The sequence below is a fragment of the Rana temporaria genome, chromosome 8 (genome assembly GCF_905171775.1).
Source record: "Rana temporaria chromosome 8, aRanTem1.1, whole genome shotgun sequence".
In the NCBI taxonomy this organism is placed as follows: domain Eukaryota; kingdom Metazoa; phylum Chordata; class Amphibia; order Anura; family Ranidae; genus Rana; species Rana temporaria.
The window spans coordinates 76,658,519-76,679,576 of record NC_053496.1 but is presented as its reverse complement, the minus strand read 5'-3'; the positions used below and the strand labels follow the sequence as shown (position 1 = coordinate 76,679,576).

The window sequence follows — 21,058 nt, the reverse complement described above, 5'->3', positions numbered from 1 at the left end:
AATGCCGCGTACACACGCTCGGAATTTCCATCAACAAATGTTCGATGGGAGCTTGTTGTTGGAAATTCCGACTTTGTGTTGGAAATTGGACATTTTCTGTTGGAATTTTCGACAACAAAAATTTGAGAGCTGGTTCTTAAATTTTTCAACAACAAAGTATGTTCGTAAATTCCTATCGGGTGTGGACAATTCTAACGCACAAAATTCCATGCATGCTCTGAATCAAGTACGAGACGGAAGCGCTCAGTCTGGTACAACTAGCGTTCGTAATGGAAATGGCACATTCGTCACGGTGTAATGGACTGAAAAGCACGAGGCTGAACAGCGCGAATCGTCTCTCACCAAACTTTCTCTTACCACCACTGGTATTGAACTTCACTTTAATAGTGCCGTCGTACATTTTGTATGTGACTGCGTTCTTGGCGTGTGTATCCAAGACAAGTTTGAGCCAACATCAGTCGGAAAAAAATCCATGGTTTTGTTGTCGGAATGTCCGATCATCTGTATGCAGCACAGTAGCACAGAATCACAAAGATACATGGACACAGCTTTCTAACCCCAATGTTGTTGTTACTTTGCCTTCCATCAACTTACTCACTTTTTTATATTCTGATTTTGCTATGTCTTCAGTGCTCTGTAATTGGCTCCAATCATACAGAATACTATTCAATGGTGTCAGAAGGCCCAGCACAGCGTATTTAAGCCTTGAAAACAAATGTGTATTTCTATGTAAGCATGCATTTCACCCTAGTTTTACCTTTCCATAATACTTCTCTTCACCATAACCCCTATTGCCGGCCTCCTAAAAATGCTGTTGCCTAGCTTTAAAGTTCAAATGGGGGCGATTTCCATTTAAATTAGGCGCGCTCCCACGCCGGCTGTACTGCGCATGCTCGTGACATAATTTTCCCGACGTGCATAGCACGAAATTACGTTACGTCGAGCTTTGTGGATCGCGCCGGGTCAATAAAGTTGCGTCTGGAAAAAAAAAAAGATACGGCGGGAAATTCTTTTTTGAAAACAAAAAAAAAAACGCGTCGCTGGACAGAAGGGTCTGCTTTTACAAGGTGTAAACAGTTTACACTTTGTAAAAGCAGCCCTAATTTTACACATGCAACTTAATACTTACGGAGAAAAAACGAAGCAGAAAAGCTTTGTGGATCTCCGTAAGTGCTAATTTGCATACCCGAAGCGGCATTTCGACGGTACTGCATCCTAAGATCCGGCAGTGTAAGTCTCTTACACATGCCGGATCTTCTGTCTATCTCTTGGAAACTGATTCAGTAGATACGCCGGCGTATCCCTTTAGAGGATCTGGCCCAATAACTCAAAGTCCTACTTCTATAGTATTCAGAAGTGTTTATGTTGTTGAGGGGGCCCTGGAGGAGTATTGGAATTCAGACAACAGCTTTCATCTGAACAAAGGGGCAAGAACCTAAATAGCCTTAGGGATTGAGGAATCGATATGGAGGATAGGTAAAAAAACAACAAAGTTGCAGCATTTGAAGATATATTGCCTCAAGTCATGTAATACAATTTCTGGGTATGCAAGCAAACCATTACAAATGGTTTTACTTTTTATTTGAAAGGAGTTACATGTAGTAAAATACAGACCATTGAGTGTTTATCCCCCCGAGGGATTCTCCAAGAGAAGAAAAACAACTGCAGTGGCACTCTGCCCAGTAGATGAAAACAGAAAACTTCCACTGTGCAGATGTGATTACAACACACAAATGTGCATGATGCATTCACTGCTATGCATTGTTTGATTAATCTTAAAGGGATATGATATTCAGTGCAAAGATGTGAACTAGCCATATAGCAAAGAATGAGACTGAGACTTGAAATCCAACAAAACAAATGTGTTCAACTACATGGAAACAGACACCTATGAACAGACCCTAAATGAGAAGCATCTAAACAATCCAACGGAGATGATTTGTTTTGTTGTTGTAATTCTTGACCATACAGATTTTGGCATGCTAACCAAACAGTAATATTTATCTCGTAATTATACATTTTACATTTAAAAAGTAGAGAAGTGCTAGGGCATCTTCTGAACTCATCTGTATCCAATTTCCATTTCATGTTCTTACTAAGTTCATTCAGCTGAAAGTTGGGTCATTCCCGGTCGTATAGCACATGTAAACAAATGGATGGAATGCTTGTCACATCAAAGCCCTTAAATGGAGAATGGAGATATGCCCATCTTTAGCCAATGCCATTGGCTAAATATAGGCATGTGTCCCTATGAGGGCCCCGATTATTATTATCTCACATGATTTATAATGAGCCGACAGTTTGTGCAGCCCTTTACAACTTGAGGATAGACAGTACAAATACAATTTAATACAGTAGGAATTGGACCCTGGTCGTTAGAGCTTACATTATAAGAGGTAAGGTCAAGAGATACAAGAGGTAATAACTGTAAGGGATGAACTGATGGAGAAAGGTTTTTTGTGCACTTTTCCATCAACCACGACTACAATATACATTTTCTCATCAAAATATACGTAAAAATAACCTCTCCAGGCTTTACAGATTATCCACCAACTACAGATGCATATCTACTGGGATCTGTTCCACCACGCAGCTGTTTTTTGTCTTAATATTCACAAGTTTCAATGCATTTAGTCCATTGGTGTAATGTTAGCAACAGCATAACACAGAATGGAAGGAACTACTCGGTCGGTGTTAAAGCTAAAATCCAGACAGCTATAAAAGACTCTGTAGTCATGCAAAAAAAGTTTTTTTTTTTTAATGCAAGCAATGTAAGGACTTAATTGGGACTTAATATCCTCCCCTTGCGGTCCCTGCACAGTAGAGCTAAAACTGTGACAGAAGGAAGAAATCAGCATAAGATGCCAGTCAGTTGTGTCACAGTGCAAAGCGTATGCTTATATGAGAAAGCAGACTAATAGGAATGTAAGCTCATCAGTGTGCTTCTCCCCCTTTGTGGCAGAGCCGGGTAAATCTCAGAATTGGATAAACCGTACTTTGGCATGCAAGAAAATCTCTATTCATAATATATTTTAATTGTTTTTTAAGCGGTTTGCCCGGAGTTCATTTTAATGTACCTTGACATGGCTGTTAGTGGACTGGGCTTCTCATGTCATGTTTATGGGTAGGGGTGAACCCCCCCCCCCCAAAAAAAAAAATACTCAAGAATACTTGTGATCAACCAGTACCAATATTTTTAGGCAAAGGCTATTGCTTCCCCACCAAAGCAATCATGCTGGCACGTTTGACTCCTATCTCATATCTTATGTCTACCGGTGGCAAAGGCATGTGAAGTTAGAGTCTACATTTCAATTAAGATGGAAACACCTTTCATTTTAAATCAACACATTTTTTGTTTAAAATTTAGAGCAAGACAAGGTCTACCATGTGCTCTTGAGTTGAAAGTCACCTACTGTACATACATTAATCTAAATTAAAATAAACTATAAAACAAGTATCATAAGTGAAGTTGTTTTTTTTACTTTATTTATTTTTTATTAAATGTCACTTTTATTGAGCATTAAAAGACAATCTACCTACATCCTGAGGCAATTATTTGCCTGGAGAAAGGATATGTAGAGAGTGGTGTCTGGCTACGTGAGAAGTTGGACTGTTAATCTGCCTCATGTCTGCCTATTATTAAGGTCTGTTTTACTGATTAAATGTATTTGCTTTCCAGCCTTAAATTTCCCCTGAGCATTTTACAGATATTCATTTATGTTACAAGACACTGACATCTTCTGGAATGAGTTTTGTAAAATTATTATGTGATGTTTGTTTATGCAAATCCAGGAATAGGTTATTTTGCCCCCTGGCTATTGCTGTCCAAGCCATTTAATTGTTACTGCAAGCATTATCAGTCTATAACCTTATTTCACTCACAGCCATACACGGTTATAAGCCAAACATCTGACCATGTAGTACTACGATTTATCTGTTTTGCCTACTAACAGCACATCCGCTCATCAGTATTAGATTTCAACCCAAAACTATGCATTTTTTATTGGATTGAGTGTGATGATGTCATGCTGTGAGAAGGGCTACATTTAGCATTTACACTACCTGAGGATTATACAAGTAATATACTGTACTTTTGTATTCGCGTTCATATTTTTTTTTTACCAACCATATTATACGTTTATAATTGGGAAAATTAAAGCCAAATGTGTTATTTGGAGAAGGCGGTTTTATATAAAGTCTATTGGCAGTTCCAAGATTTATTGCAACACTCTGACAGTCACAGACATAACTTCCAAGTGCAGAGGCATGATTAGATTTTAAATATGCCTACAATGATTGAAGTGTATGCACTAGTATAGACTAGTCAACAAATGTCACCAAGGCTGGAGTGCCACAGTTGCCTATTACTGGTCTATCATTATTAACCCTGAAAAGAAAGAGTTAATGGCAGCATGCTCCATATGCACACTCAATAAAGTTGTTGCATTCTTGTTGGAATCTACTGCTGAGGTTCCCTGAAAATATTGAATTGTGGTGCTCCTCCATTATTCTGCTGCCCCAGTTCTCTGACCTTTGAGTAACTAAAGTTCTAGCTGTGAGCAAATTGGTGTCTATTATCTAAAGCAGTGTTTCTCAACTCCAGTCCTCGAGGCGCCCCAACAGGTCATGTTTTCAGGATTTCCATTATTTTGCACAGGTGACTTGATCAGTTTCACTGCCTTAGTAATTACCACAGCCGTTTTATCTGAGGGAAATCCTGAAAACATGACCTGTTGGGGCGCCTTGAGGACTGGAGTTGAGAAACACTGATCTAAAGAACTATATGTAATTTTTTATTGCAAAATACATGTATTTGTTTAAAAAATCGAAACATTGCCAATAAACCAAATTCAATGAAAAGGTAATCAGGGCATTCCTTGTGGTGCTTTAAGAGCTTTAAAGAACAACCCCACCTTTGGTCAAATTGTTCTTTATACATGTTCCCACCCCTTGAGTGAAGGCAGCCTGGTCACTGGCAAGATACTTACCTTTCAATAGATTTTTTTTCCTCTGTCATGTTTTTTTTCCGGCTCCTCCTAACAATGTACATTCTGTACAACATGGCCTTTTTCCTATAGGTAGCCATACTCATGGCAGTCCCCAGTGATCACTCGAAGTATAGTATACTGCAGCTATAGAAATAAATGGAGATGCACCACAAATGTACTCTGTGAAAATAAGTTAGTCAAGAGGAAAGACTGCTGCAACAGAGGCGACAGTAAGTACTAGACCGGGATGCCCACACTTGGGGTCATAGGGCATTTCTAATGGAGAATTTGACTAATGTAAATGTTGACCTTTAACCACTTCCCGACCACCGCATGTATATGTACGTCCACAGAATGGCACGTACAGGCAAATGGGCGTACATGTACGTCCTTGCCTTCTAGCGGGTGGGGGGTCCGATCGGGACCCCCCCCCCGCTACATGCGGTGGTCGGGTTCCCTCGGGGAGCGATCCGGGACGACGGTGCGGCTATTTGTTTATAGCCGCTCCGTCGCGATCGCTCCCCGGAGCTGAAGAACGGGGAGAGCCGTGTGTAAACACAGCTTCCCCGTGCTTCACTGTGGCGGCGTATCGATCGAGTGATCCCTTATATAAGGGAGACTCGATCGATGACGTCAGTCCTACAGCCACACCCCCCTACAGTTGTAAACACACACTAGGTGTACCCTAACTCCTACAGCGCCCCCTGTGGTTAACTCCCAAACTGCAACTGTCATTTTCACAATAAACAATGCAATTTAAATGCATTTTTTGCTGTGAAAATGACAATGGTCCCAAAAATGTGTCAAAATTGTCCGAAGTGTCCGCCATAATGTCGCAGTCATGAAAAAAAATCGCTGATCGCCGCCATTAGTAGTAAAAAAAAATAATTAATAAAAATGCAATAAAACTATCCCCTATTTTGTAAACGCTATAAATTTTGCGCAAACCAATCGATAAACGCTTATTGCGATTTTTTTTACTAAAAATAGGTCGAAGAATACGTATCGGCCTAAACTGAGGGAAAATTTTTTTTTTAGATATGTTTTTGGGCGATATTTATTATAACAAAAAGTAAAAAATATTGAATTTTTTTCAAAATTGTCGCTCTATTTTTGTTTATTGCTCAAAACATAAAAAAACGCAGAGGTGATCAAATACCACCAAAAAAAAGCTCTATTTGTGGGGAAAAAAAGGATGCCAATTTTGTTTGGGAGCCACGTCGCACGACCGCGCAATTGTCTGTTAAAGAGACGCAGTGCCGAATCGCAAAACCTGGCCTGGGCATTTAGCTGCCTAAAGGTCCGGGGTTTAAGTGGTTAAAGCAGCTCTAAAGGCATAATACAGTGGAACCTCGGATTGCGAGTAACATGGTTAATGAGTGTTTCGCAATACGAGCACTGTATTTTAGAAAATTGTGACTCGGTTTGCGAGTGTTGTCAAGCAATACGAGCACGATACAGGACAAAGCGGTGTGCAGTACTGCTTTTGGTCATTCGGAAATGCACGGAAAGGCCCGAGGACAGCATGGCTGACCTCTGCAAATCTCGGGTAGGAAGTCTTTACAAGGTTTGCCGAGGTCAGCCGAAGTTTCTTCGGTCCTTTTCGGCTCTTTCAGAGCTCCCATGCCTTTGGCCGCATGCGGTATTGCATCCCAATGAAGTCAATCGGAACAAATTATTTTAGTTTCCATTGACTTTGCTTAGATATGCAAGTACTTTGGATTATGAGCATACTTCTGGAACATACTATGCTTGTAATCCGAGGTTCCACTGTATCTTGTGTGCAGAAAGCAAGGGTGGGGCAGAGCTGCACTGTGTGTATCAATGGATAACTATAGTCCGGCTCTGGATCAAGCTTGCATGTCTACTCCCATTGCACCCATTGTAAGTAGCTTATTATGGGGTTAGACACAAAAGAGAAGAAGCCAAGAGCACTGGTGGGGGACCCAAGAAAAAGAGGTTCAGGACTGCTCTGTGTAAGACATTGCACAGAGCAGATAAACATAACATATTTATTATGTTAATTAAAACATGCCTTTACAAACACTTTATTGTGTATCTAAAGCCAGTTTTGTAGGTTTGGATAAAACCCTTGCAATTTGCTTTGCATTGCTTTTGACCTATTAGGGATATTTCACTTCACTTTCTGTCCCAGGAATATAACAAAAATAACAAGAAATTAGACAAAATATCTCCAAAGGCTAGCCTCCTACATGTACGCATGGTCAGTCTGCTGTGGAGGGAGTTGTCAGCTGGGTGAACTGGATGATGGAGTGTAAGACTGTCAAGTCAGAGGGAACCCCCTTTCTGGGGGGGTGGGGCGGGTGTACCTCAGGCAGGGAGCTCGGGAGCCTCTCTTTACACGGTCATAGAGAGGTGTCCTGGAACAAGAGCTGGAAAAGACAGTTGGGAGCATGTCTGGGGAAAGTCATCCATGAGGGATCCAGACCAGGTGTTCGTGAGTGGAAGCACAGTGGAAAGCTCTGGAAGAGACATGCCAGGAGTTGGATGTAGAGCCAGAGGGAGAGACTGTGGGTGTTTTATGTCAAGTCGCTGCAGGCTAGGAGGGTGGGCAGGATTTGCAATTGGACATGCTGGGATCAGTAGTCCATCAAGTACATTTATTCTACTCAATCAAATTGGTTGCTACCACAAAGGGGTACTGCAGACCCCGGCCTGCAAAGGGCTATCATGGAAAGACACTAGGACTCATTCAGACTGAGGCCTAGTCATGTGCATGGTGTGACAGTACACTAAATTTGGACAGCAAAGCAAGTGCTCCAAAGTAGTGTTCTGGAGGAGAAGTGAAGTTAGTGATCCAAAGTAGTGTGCTGGAGAGGAGACTGTAAAGTTTAGAGTCAACCATCTTTTATTCTGCCAAGAAATGTACACGCAACTACTTTTATTTTACTAAGAAGTGTTAAAACAAATATTTTATTCTACTAAGAACTATTCATCCTATGGGCATCCCATGTCCCTTTTCTCCAACCAAGTTCAATCCCCTAATGAAAACAACAAAAACAAGCAAGAAACTGTTCATTGATAAAATGCACAGTAAATATAAAACTTCTAAAACCATAAAAGGTCCAAAGTTCAAATAAAACAGTGTAGCAGCGCTATTCCCAGACCAACGTCTGAAACACTTCTATATGTCCATAATAATATATAGGAAATCAGATGATAGTGCTGATAGATAGGCAGAGAAAATCTTCAATTAGTGCTTCCTTCACCAGAGGGGGCGTTCACCACGTGGGGGGATAAACCCCTTAAGGGGATGCACTCACCACAATTAAGCAAAAGTAAAGCCTTGAGCATATGTCTCTGTATATCTCCTGGATGTTGCACTCTCCACCAGCCAATGTGTTTATGTTCAATCAAATCGCCATCACATGGAAACAGAGGGAACTCAAATAGTGTGATATTGTTTTAAATAAGTGTAAATTTTATTGAGCCCCAAAAACACATCCCCTAATACATTCAGCGTACCATAAATATAATAGTGACAAGCAAAGATAACAATAGATGCCAGTACTGTGCCTGTGAGTCTTTCTGGCCGGACAGCGCAGTTTGCTAAGAGCAGACTTTTTTTCCTGTTCCTGGTTCCAAAAGGCTGTGCACAGTGTTAGGTCATTGGATTAGCGTCACGCCCTGACGTTTCGTCATTGATTGACTTCTTCTGAGGGCGTGACTAAGCTAATCCATGACCCAGTATTAATATCCGCCCGTGGAGCGCATCTCTGCTCTCATTGGCTGTCCGCGGTCACGTGTGCGTGTCATGTTACACATGCGCACACGCGATCCGTTAAAGCAGCCTGGGAGGAGGAGTAGTTTGGCCAGCAAGTGGAGCGTGTCTCCTCTCTTACTGGCCAACTACAGTCACGTGCGCGCGTCATGTCGCGCATGCGCTCTACATGCCCGGAGCCCACATAAGGCGGAAGTAGAGCATCAGCGCGTGAAGCGCATCTCATCGCACATTGGTCGGCTCGGGCCATGTGAGCGTATCACGCCACGCATGCGCACACCCGCTTAATGTTATAAATCACACAGTTGAGGGGCTACACTGTTTATACAACCCATACTTTCAAGGATGTACCTTAGTATTGGTAAACCATAGCGGTACTACAAACCTAATACTTATACACCATAATGCATTTACATCTAGCAGCATCTTGGTTATAATATCGTGGGTATATTTGTGCACAACAGCGTTCCAAGACATGATGATAAAATCTACTTATACAATAGGATGACATTTTTTTAAAATGTATACAATGGGATAACATTTAAAAAAAAAAAAAAAAGGGATAACATCTTTTAAAAAAGATGACATTTTTTGAAAAAACAGATAACCAAAGTGTATAATCAGAATATATAATATGATATTAGCCATAGAATATGTTACGAGCATTAGAGATGGACAGGTTAAAACTGCACGATACTACTATAATTCTCCCAACTGGGTGATAAAACCTCCATAAGGGTGGTAGGTCATAAATTCACTGGCATAAATGCCCTAGAGACGTACATGTATATATTGTGCAGAAATATATATATTGTGCTAAAAATATATATATATATATCCAGCTGACCCAGCAATAATATCACACTGACACCAGACATTGTCAGTACAATCCAGTCAATAAACTGGGTCACTGGATGTAGCCACCACTCTCTAAATACATATAAGACCTACCTATATCTGAAAAAAACTTCTAATTTGTATAGATTAAAAATGATCAATAAAGGATAAAATACACCATGGGGGTTACAATCAACCCACGTGGCTTAAAAGTATAGTAAAATGGTGTGTAATGAAGGACCATGCATAACATGCATTAAAAACAAAGATAAAAAGATAAAAAGATAATAAATTTTATATATAAAATATAAAATATATAAGAGAATAAACCTGAGCCTGGGAAAACTTTTTAAGCGTTACTAATAAAACAATTAATGTCCAGTTCTATATTGAGGCCTTTGGGCGCTAAAACATCAGTAGAAAAAATCCAACGAGTTTCCCGTTTGGACAATTCACGTACCCTATGTGAGCCTCTCCAATTTTTTTCGAGGTGCTCTACACCCCAAAATTGAAGCCCAGAAGGGTCTTGATTGTGTTTAAGCTTAAAATGCCACGACACATTATGGTCCTTATAGCCTGACCGGATATTGTTAATGTGTTCTAAAATGCGTACTTTCAGCTTTCTTTTGGTGCGACCAATATAGAGAAGGTCACATGGGCATTTCAAAGCATAAACCACATAGTCTGTATTACAGGTCATAAATTGTTCTATTTTGAATTCCTGGTTATTAGATGGAGACAGGAATCTGTCTATTCCCCTTAATGGTCTTAATATGGACTGACATGCTTTACATCTTTTACAGGCAAAGAAACCATTTTGGTCCCAAAAGGACTTTGGTTTAGCAGGGGGATCAAGAACTTTTTTAACTATCCGGTCTCCATGGTTGGTTGATTTCCGGTAGATAAACTGTGGGTTTTGGGGAAGAACATTCCCTATTTTCTTATCCAACTTTAAGACATGCCAATGTTTATTGAATATCGCCTCTACTTCTTTATATTGCATATGATACTGTGATATAAACCCCCATTCTTTACTGTTTGTAGTACTAGTTTCAGGAATAGATTTTGGTTGTAAACACATATCTCTTGGTATAGCCAATATATCTTCAACCAATTTTTCCATCACTATCGGCTTATAGCCTCTGGCTTCAAACCTATCTGTCAAAGTCTTTGATTGTATCAGGAAATTAGAATCTTCAGAGCAATTCCTTCTTACTCGCATGATTTGTCCTTTGGGAATATTTCGAATCCATGAAGGATGATGACCGCTGGAAATGGGCAAATAACTATTCCTATCGGTTGGCTTGAAGTAGACTTTCGTTTGCAATTTCGTATTTTGGCGATATATTGTAACGTCCAAAAAATGTATTTCTGTTTCACTAAATTCCGATGATAATTTGATATTATTTTCATTGTTATTTAAAACAATTAAAAATTCTTCCAGAGAACTTTGGGGGCCAGTCCAGATAAAAAATATGTCATCGATAAAACGTTTATAAAATAGAAGCTCTGATCTTTGGTTGTTAAAAATCACCTTATCCTCCCATTCGGCCATAAAAAGGTTGGCGATGCTGGGAGCAAATCTGGCTCCCATCGCAACGCCTCTTTTCTGTGAATAAAATTTGCTATCATACCAGAAGTAATTATGTAATAAGCAAAAGTTCAATGCATGTCCTAAGAATACCTTCTGATTATGTGGCAAATCCTCTCTACCGCTCAATGCCCAATTTAGAGCTAAAATCGCATCATCGTGCTGTATTACTGAATAAAGAGATGCCACATCTGCTGTTACTAATATGATAGGTTGGTCAGTTGTAAAGACAAGATCTTGGAGACAAATTAAAAGATCTTTTGTGTCTTTAAGGTATGACTTTGTGGTTTTGACACTTTTCTGTAAGAAGGTATCCAAATATTGTCCTAATCGTGACGAGATTGAATCAATGCTATTCACTATTGGCCTAGCTGGAGGATTCATGGGGTCCTTATGGATTTTTGGCAAAGTGTATATAGTTGGGACTTTGCTACTAGCAGGCATCAGGTATTTACGTTCTTTTGTAGTTAATACTCCTGATCTAGAGCCAATGTTAATCACTGTTTCCAGTTGTCCTGTATACGCCGTTGTTGGGTCCTGTTTTAGTGTTGCATATGTGTCTTTTTCTGCTAGCATTTCTGTGATCTGGTTGTGGTAAAATTCTTTAGTGAGAATTACCACACCTCCCCCTTTGTCCGCCGGTCTAATAATGATATCGTTCCTCTCTTCGAGTTTATCGATCCCTTCTTTAATATGCTTAAAGTTCACATTTTTTGCAGGCTTCAGTTCATCTAAGTCGCGCAGGACTAGACTTTTAAAAACCTCTATTTGGTGATTCGGGTTATTGAGCGGATTGAAGAGGGATTTGTTTTTCAAACCACTGTTCTGTATACCATTTGTTAGCGTTGGTTTATTATTTGCACACATGCTGTTCCCCACAAAATATTTTTTTATATTCAACTTGCGAATATATTTATGCACGTCTATGAAGACGTCAAACTTATTTACAGGCCTTTTCATTCCACATTTTAAGCCTAGATTAAGAATGTTGATTTCTTTATGTGTCAACTCTACCGGGCTTAAATTAAAGATCCCCCCTATTCCTGATGTCTTCTTCTTTTGTTGAGTCTTCCTTCCGGCTCTACATCCTCTGGTTCCTCGTGCCTTGGCTGGGGCACCTGTTCTCTCTCCCATTGGTTCAATGGTGGTAGTTCTCGTGAGTTCTGATCTCTGAATTGGGGTGCAGGATAATACTGGGGTTTCCCCCTGCGAGGTGGATAACCTCTCCCTCTCCTCGGTGCTCCTCCTCCTCCTCTCCCTAAAAAAGGACGCTGTGGGGGAGCATTTTCATAATAATTTTGTTGGTATGTCTGTAATGGTTGGAATTTATTATATGTTGGTACCTGGTATGGTCCATTTTGTTGTAATTGGCCCTGATTCCCTCTAGGGTTTGGGCCTCTTGTTTTTCCACGGCCCCACTTAACTGGTGTAGAGAATCGTGTCGGTGTGCCATAAGTCGCGTCTCCGACCGCGTATGTATTTACCGGTTCTCTAATCTGGGGTTGAGGTGGTGCAATTTGTACTAATTCATTCTGCTGTGGTCGCACTTTTTCTACCATATTTACTGTATCTGGTAGATTTTGTTGCCATGCAAAGATAGTGTTTGCTTTTCATTGTCTGAGGAAATTGCTTACAATGGATGTCTGACCAGCAGGGTGAAATGTTTGGATGCTGTAACACATAGCAAGGGGCCAGCGCTAATTTAAAATAACATACATGTCATACATACATGCTCTGTGCAATGATTTTGCACAGAGAAGCCCGATCCTCCTTTTCTCGGGTCCCCTGCCATAACTCCTGGCCCCTCCCCCTGTTGAGTGCCCCCATAGCAAGTCACTTGCTATGGGGGGCACTCATGAGTGCTCATTCCAGACCCTGTTTAGTGTGTCTGCTCGGCAAGTCAAAGACCTTCCTTACAGAACACATTCCATAAATGCATAAATCCTTCTCATTTCTATATATGAACTGAAGAGACATCCCTGGCATCAGGGTCCATTTGGTCTATAGATTCTTCTGATAACGTTGACTAGTCTGGACTGTCTGCTGAGGTCATAGAGTGCCCCTAGGAATACAACCAAGATTCTATCCCATCAATATTGGCTGGACCAACTGATAATCTTCTAACATGGCCAGGATTATAAGAGAGGCTCCCGTGTCGGATGCTGTGAGGTTGGTGGGGGGAAGCACTGTTTTGTGGGCCGCTCCTAGCTTTTCTCATCTGTCATACTGAAAGTGAAGTTCTGCATATTACACTGACAGCTTCACAATCTGTCCAACCTGTTCTAGCAAAATGGATAGCCGCTCCGGAAACACAGAGCAGGACCAGTTAGCAAATGGACAATAGAACCCCACAGAACAGATTCACACTCCCAGTGTCATTGGCTTCTGAATAAAATATTTTGTTTTTCTTATTTACCCTTCATAAATATTTAGCAACTACATTTTGGGACCAAAGGCATCATAATTCCCCATTTCTATCCCTGCTTTCTGTCTAAAAAAGACCTGAACTGTGGAAGCTGAGCCCAAAAAAGTCAAGCAAAGGGTAAAGCACTATTCACCAATATTGCTTGTGGGCTTCTTGCAGCTCATCATCTCCCCTTACAATGTTTTGCTCTGCATCGTGTCTCTGTATGAAGGCAGCCACAATAGTAGAGGAATAAGGCTTTGTCATAGCGGTCTCCCTGATGGCTGGTGATCTGGATGACTGGCTGGGCAATATGTGAGAAGCAGCAGGGGTGGTTTACAAAGCTTGAATCCATAGACTGAATAAAGCAGAGGCAAGCAGATGCATGCAGTGCAGTTTCCCCTTCAACAAAAAGCACAAGAATGACAACACAATCTCCCTCTAAATGCAATGTGACCAGCAGAGATATCTGTGCCTTAGATGATCTTACACTGCTGATATACAGCGATGTTTAGGAATCCTCACATACCAGGAAGTGCACTTTTATTTTTAGGAGGAATCCAAGGCAAAGATAGATTTTCAGGAAACTACGTAAACATTTCTAGATGTCCTCTATGACATAATACATCTTGACTTTTTAAGTACATGTCCACTTTAATAGAGCTACTCCCTGGATTCATGATCTTTTTATCTCACTGTAACTCTAGCTCTAGCAAACAACGTCCTTCTGATTTAGAACAATAATTGCTGCTGTGTCAAATGAAATTAAAAAGCCACTCACTATGCTCTTGGAGTCAAAGACAATGCAATTGTTTGAATGGTTTTAGGCCACAAAATTAGAAGCATTGTTGATTTATCCATGATAAGAAACACATACCCTTTTTACTTGCAATATTTGTAACACTTATTACTTATTTATTAATGTGATGAATACATTTTAAGTCAACTGAAATACTGTAAAACATTAAATGGACCTACATGATAAACTAAACATTATTAATTTTATTAACAAATATAACCAATAAGCATACACATAAATATTGTCTGTGTGGGTTTGGAACACTATCTTTTACAGCTTTTGTAAATACATCATGAAATAACTTTCTGATATAAACAGTTTAGCAGAATAAAAAAAAATAGCCACTGGTTTAGCTTTTCATAATTTAGTATATTGAAATTTGTAGTCCTGAATATGGCACTAATATGCAGGAGCCAAGTATTGGAAATCTAACATGCTAAGATTTAGGATCTAACAGATCAGAACAGAGTTGAAGAGGAGGTAAACCCTGCAGGGAAAAGGTTTTTCCTTTCCCTGCAAAGTAAAGGCATAATGTGCTAGTATGCATTGCATACCAGCACGTTATGTGACATTTACCTGCAAAACGAAGCCTGCGCCGTCCCCCCTGCAGGCCACATCCATGTTTGCCCCTCTTCCTTCTGGGGCAGCCAACTATGGCTATGTGACTGGACAGGTACTTAACATGTTAGCTGGATATCACTCCCAAGAATGTGTGCGGGAGCCACCAGTTACGGCGCTCGGCATGGGCGGCTGTTCCTTTCAAAGCGCATGTGCAAATGACATCATCGGCACAGTATACAGTAAATGTCTCCTAAATGGCGCACGTTTAGGAGATATTTACAGTACCTATAGGTTTACCTATTGGTACAAGTACTGCAGGGAGGTTTACAACTCTTTAACAACTCACCTTTCACTAAGAAACACATCAGCGAGCAGCTTTGCAAGCTGATATTAAATTGTGTTACTTTTATTAGTTAAGCAAACATTTATTGCTTTTTTTTTTTCAATTTAATCTTACTTTATTTTATCAAAAATCAAGGAACACATATCAACAGACATATTATCACAGCCATCATATGTAAAATCATTTACATCGACTTTTTCCCTCTGTCCTAGTACATTTCGATCACCTTAGCAGTCTATCGTGATTATACCTATACATTAAATTTTGGTTAATTATATATCTTAATTTCCGCAGTTAACCTGTACTTTTGGCCTGACGGAATATTAATAAATGACTTCTCATTATTTTCCTCCCCATTTCCTTCCTCTAGTGACCAACCCCCCCTCCCGAACATTTAATTATTTTATTTACAATTATTATTTTTCCACTACCTGGTTGAGTGAGGTACTGGTGATCTAACGATGTTCTCTGCCTTTTGGCTAAGATCAAGTGTAGTATCTGTTCTTATCAGTTGCCAATAGGTGGTGCTAAGCTGACTGTCCCCAGTATCTGGGCAGAGGGAAAGGGATGACAGTCGGCGGACGCTAAGCCTGTTGGCGTGGAGGTGAAAGCCTTCTGATCGGGACAGAGAGGCATGAGGTCGAAGCTGAAGGGCCGGGTCCCTTGCCTTTGGCCTGGATTTGGTGGTGTCTGCCCCAGTCAGTTGTTCGGGAGAGAATCCTTGCTCCTCCTTTTACCGGAGGGGCGGGTAGTATTTCCCGAATGTAATTAGGTGGGAGAGTTGGAGGTTGTGGGTAGTAGCCTGCTTAGGTGGGCTCTCCCCAACCTCTTCTCCTACCTTCCTGGCTGGAAAGGGTGCTGCCGGTCCGGACCGGGGGTCAGGGACCGTTGAAAAGCCTGTGGAGATAGTGTCCCTGGAGTGGCAGTCCAGGGGTGCCATACATTGCACGAGTGTTGAGGGGCACTCATCGTGTGGCACCTTAGGTCACATCTCCACATACACACTTTTCACACCTGCCTCTAGGGCCGAGCCTTTTGGCTAGGACCAGAGGAATTTTTGTTCCTTGCCGGAGGGCCGGCCATCGTATTGCACGGTGGCCACTTTCCACTCACCTTCCCACCTTCCTTTTCGCCCACTTTCTTTTTTATTTTACCCCCCGTTTGTTCACGTTTCGTCTTTTTTCTTTTTGGTGCACTGCAGTTTTAGTGTGATGAGTAGGGTGCAGGTCCTCGGGCCCGCTCTGAAAGTCTTGGGAGTCGGTGGACATGGCCTTCTGGCTTAGTTCGCCGGCTCTCATGGGGTCTCCCTTCGGGGGAGCCTCACCGAGGAGGGTTCTGTTTTCGGATCCAACATCCTCCGAGGATGTTGGGTCCTTGTGGCTTCGGCTGCTTGGGCCAAGGTGGGTCCATATGGCTTCGGCTGTATGGGCCACAGATTACTCTTTTCCCTGGCGGGAGCCTAACGCCCAGGGGGATCAGAGCTCGGTCCTCTTCGGAGGTCTATTTGACGATGCACCCATCACAGTTTTTTATGTTTCACTCTTTATGTGTGCACATTTTTTCCTGCACCGGGTGGAGGTTTTGGGTTGTGTTTTGCACGCCACAGGCTTTTCAATAGGAAAAAAAAATGGTGATGTAACGAAGGCCCCACAGATGCATTCTGGGAAGTCTGCATCACCAGTGCCTCCCCCCTCTGTTCCCCCTCAGAGTTGCAGGAAGAAAAGAGTGATGGGTTTATCTGCCCTTAGTGAAATAGGCCACATGGAGTAGAATGGGGCACAAGAAAATGAAGGTATGCAAATAATAAAAACCTTTAATTACTTATAAGTATCTGTTTGTAGATTGTCATTACTAAACATTTCTAGTTGCTTTTATTGTCATTTTTAAGATGGGGGGGGACGTTCTTCTTTAACAGGACCAACTTTTGTGCACTCCTTTCTGCCTGTTTTGAATACACCAATTAGAGTTTGCTAAAGGTGCAGATTTAGCCTATTCTTATTACAATACAGATTTAGCCTATCCTTAATACAATACCTCTTAAAGGTAATGTGCTGTTAAAAGACCATTATAAGCTCATGTGCTGCCCACACACACTTTTGTTATCCACCCACGCAGTCTTGTTAAATGATCCATTTCCATTAGCCATCACAATATTTAAACCTCCCAAAGAACACCATGCTTGCTTGAAACTTTAACTAGCTGACAACTTAATGACATAAGCTGCATTTAAAACATTTTTTGTATGTGAAATAACACTGCAAAATACTCTAGCATTGGCATGCAGGCACCTCCAGCTAACATGTTAAGTACCTGCTCTAAAGTAGTCTGTAAAATCTTCCCACCCTGGAACGTGAAAACCAGGCCCTTCCGTCAAGGCAAGGAGGGATGGGCAAGCTTTGACACTATCAGAGTGCTAGAGATTTGCCTGTCAGAATGGCCTGCTACTTGTCAGCAACTACAGGCTGTCAGTAACTTACACTTTTGATCCCTGCAGCAGTATTTTTTTTTCTTTCCTGGCAGATTCTGCTTAACCCTCGGGTGCCCGCAATATAATATAATGTTCTCTAGCACAGCTTCCTGTGCTGCATACATGCTGCCATTGGTCTGTCCATGTTGTCATTGACAGCTCTAGCTCTCACACTAGCAACTGAAAGACAATCAGAATAGTTCCTAATAATGGAATTACCATAACAACCAGTCATGGTGATCATGTGAACTTTATTTATACATTGTTGTCAAGTTAACCAATGCATACTGACCAAGTTACTTGATCTGGGCATCAAGGCATCGATGAACTTAGATCATAAAAGGGTTAAGGGCGAAAACACAAAAAAACATGTAAAGAATATTGTATTTTCACCATTTAAAATAAAACACACAATAGAAGTTAATTCAGGGTTTGTGTACATGTGCATTAGCCCTCTGAAAAGCAAGATGCAGTTGATTGACAAGTGGTGAGGGGGCATTATGTTTGGGTGAGTGTTTTAACAACTAAAAACCTACACCACCACAATGCAACCATGTGCCCTACACAGTTGCAGCACATCTGCTTTGGAATTAATGGGTTGCATGTGGCAGATAGTCCTGCTAGGAATAACTTTTGCTGCATGGACTGGCAAAGCATTGCAGCAGTGGCATGTGTATTACACTGCCTGCTGCCTATGCAGCTTCAGGAGAAGCATAAAAAATACATTTCAACTGCATGTTTTTACCATCCCCAAACTGCAAATGTAAATGAGGCCTTAGAGTTCAACTTTGTTTAATAGGGGTTTATTCACATGGGCTCCGTAGAATCATTCATTTCAGTGGACAACAATATACTTCTGCTATAAAATATATGAGGTCATACAAAAGTAGGCAGCAGCTGTAAGAATGGATGGATGACTGACCCCGAATGCACATTGTCTACATTCATTTGCACACCCACCAATGCATGGCTGCTACATAAGTACAAGTGGCTAGGTTTGTACAGCCGCTGTGTCCCCAAAGAGAAACACAGGCAGTCTGCACGCAGCTCTCGGTGTCTCCAAATGCATAAACAAGGCACTCATTCAAACTGGACGGGCCACAGCATCCTTGTGAATGAGGCCTAAAGCATCCTTTTGCCATGTGCTTTTATATGGCAATTCTTGTATGAACTTATACATTTTATAGCAGATATATATTATTATCCACTGAAATTAGATCTTGTGGCTGATGATTCTACAATCAGAACTCTTGAGGGTTATTTTATAAATGAACGCACAAAGCAACAATGCAATACCTGCCCCCATAGCTGCTACTCATGAGTAGCTTTCAGCAGCTTAGCATATTAGCAGTAATGAATAATGGTTACAGATGCTTGCTCCAGGCAGATGTACAACATTACTTTTTAGGGTTAGCGCACATTAGTGCCAGACTCAGAAGCGAGTCCAATACAGCCTGCTTTAAAGGGGAACATTTCTTGAATTTAGGATGTGTTCCCTTGTATAGAGGAATGAAAGTAAAACATGACAAAAGCAAGAATACATTTATGTGGATGATTACTCATGCAGCCCAATTCAAAAGTTCTGTTTTTATTCAGCAGCCCTACCCCCTACATGGTTATTTTAGAGATTTTCAACTGAAAATTGGGTACTAAAACGTTGAAAATTGCTAAAGTGAGTCATTCAGTGTTTTTGAATCTTACACCCCAATTTAAGGAATTTGTCATGTTTAACCACTTACACCCATACTGGACACTGTCACCCCCATCCTGACCAGGACAATCTTTCTTTGTAAGTTTAGGCCAAAACTTAACCTGCTACTTTTTTTGCATGAAAATAGCCCAAATCAGTGTACATTATTTAGTCTGTAGGAAAGTCAGAGTCCACAAACAATAGTATATACTGTATATATATATATATATATATATATATATATATATATATATATATATATATATATATATATATATATATATATATATATATATATGGATGAGCAAATTCAAAAATAGGGATGAGAAAATTCTAAAAGCCGCGGGAACACCCTTAAAAGTCTATGGGAGAAATCTAAAGTGATAATTTTAAAGGTTAATATGCATGTTATTGTCATAAAACGTGTTTGGGGACCTGGGTCCTGCCCCAGGGGACATGTATCAATGCAAAAAAAAGAGTTTTAAAAACAGCATTTTTTTCGGGAGCAGTGATTTTAATAATGCTTAAATTGAAACAATAAAAGTGAAATATTACTTTAAATTTCCTACCTGGGGGGTGTCTATTGTATGCCTGTAAAGTAGCGCATGTTTCCCTTGTATATAACAGTCTTCACAAAATGACATTTTTAAAGGAAAAAAAGTCATTTAAAACTACTCAGGGCTATAATGAATTGTTGGGTCCCAGCAAAACAAGTCATTGAAAGTCATTAAAAAATTTAAATAAAAATGTGTGGGGTTCCCCCTAAATTCCATTACCAGGCCCTTCAGGTCTGGTATGGATATTAAGGGGAACCCTATGCCAAATTTAAAAAAAATCCATACCAGACCATTATCGAGCCCGCAACCTAGCAGGCCGCAGGAAAAGAGGGGGGACGAGAGAGCGCCCCCCCTGAACTGTACCAGGCCACATTTCCTCAACATGGGGAGGATGTCTCCATGATGATGGGGACAAGGGCCTCATCCCCACCACCCTTGCCCAGTGGTTGTGGGGGTCGGCAGGTGGGGAGCTTATCGGAATCTGGAAGCCCCCTTTAACAAAGGGGAACTCCAGATCCCGCCCCCCTATGTACATTGTACCCCTACCATTTCACAAAAAAAGTGTGAAAATGTTAAATAAAGACAGGAGACGGCTTGGGATAAGTCCTTTATTAAAAATAAAAAATAAAAAAATGATTCCAGCGATGTAATCCAGTCTCAATGTCCAGCGATAATCCATTCTCCAGCGAGGAACGACGCATGATCCTGCCTCGACCGGAGGCACCTGGCTGAATCATATGCAAGCTCTTTGACAGCTCTTTTATAACAGAGGGCAGGACCCGACAATTCATTATAGCCGCGAGTAGTTTTAAATTACATTTTTTCCTTTCGTAATTTCATTTTGTGCAGAGACTGTTATAAACACGGGAAACATGCGCTACTTTACAGGCATACTACAGACACCCCAGGTACACAATTTAAAGGAATATTTCACTTTTATTGTTTCACTTTAAGCATTATTAAAATCACTGCTTCTAAAAAAACTGCCATTTTTAAAACTTTTTTTGCATTGATACATGTCCCCTGGGGCTGGACCCGGGTCACCAAACACTTTTTCTGACAATAACTTGCATATTAAC

At 40.8% G+C, this 21,058-nt stretch overlaps 1 protein-coding gene and 1 pseudogene across 3 annotated transcripts in view; one reads left to right on the top strand and one right to left on the bottom strand.

The window, feature by feature from the left end:
* The window catches only part of PRKG1 (protein kinase cGMP-dependent 1), a 1,173,427-nt gene that overhangs the window by 230,251 nt on the left and 922,118 nt on the right, over positions 1-21,058 (bottom strand). The window lies entirely within an intron of this gene.
* Positions 15,731-15,821, top strand: LOC120912542 (annotated as a pseudogene).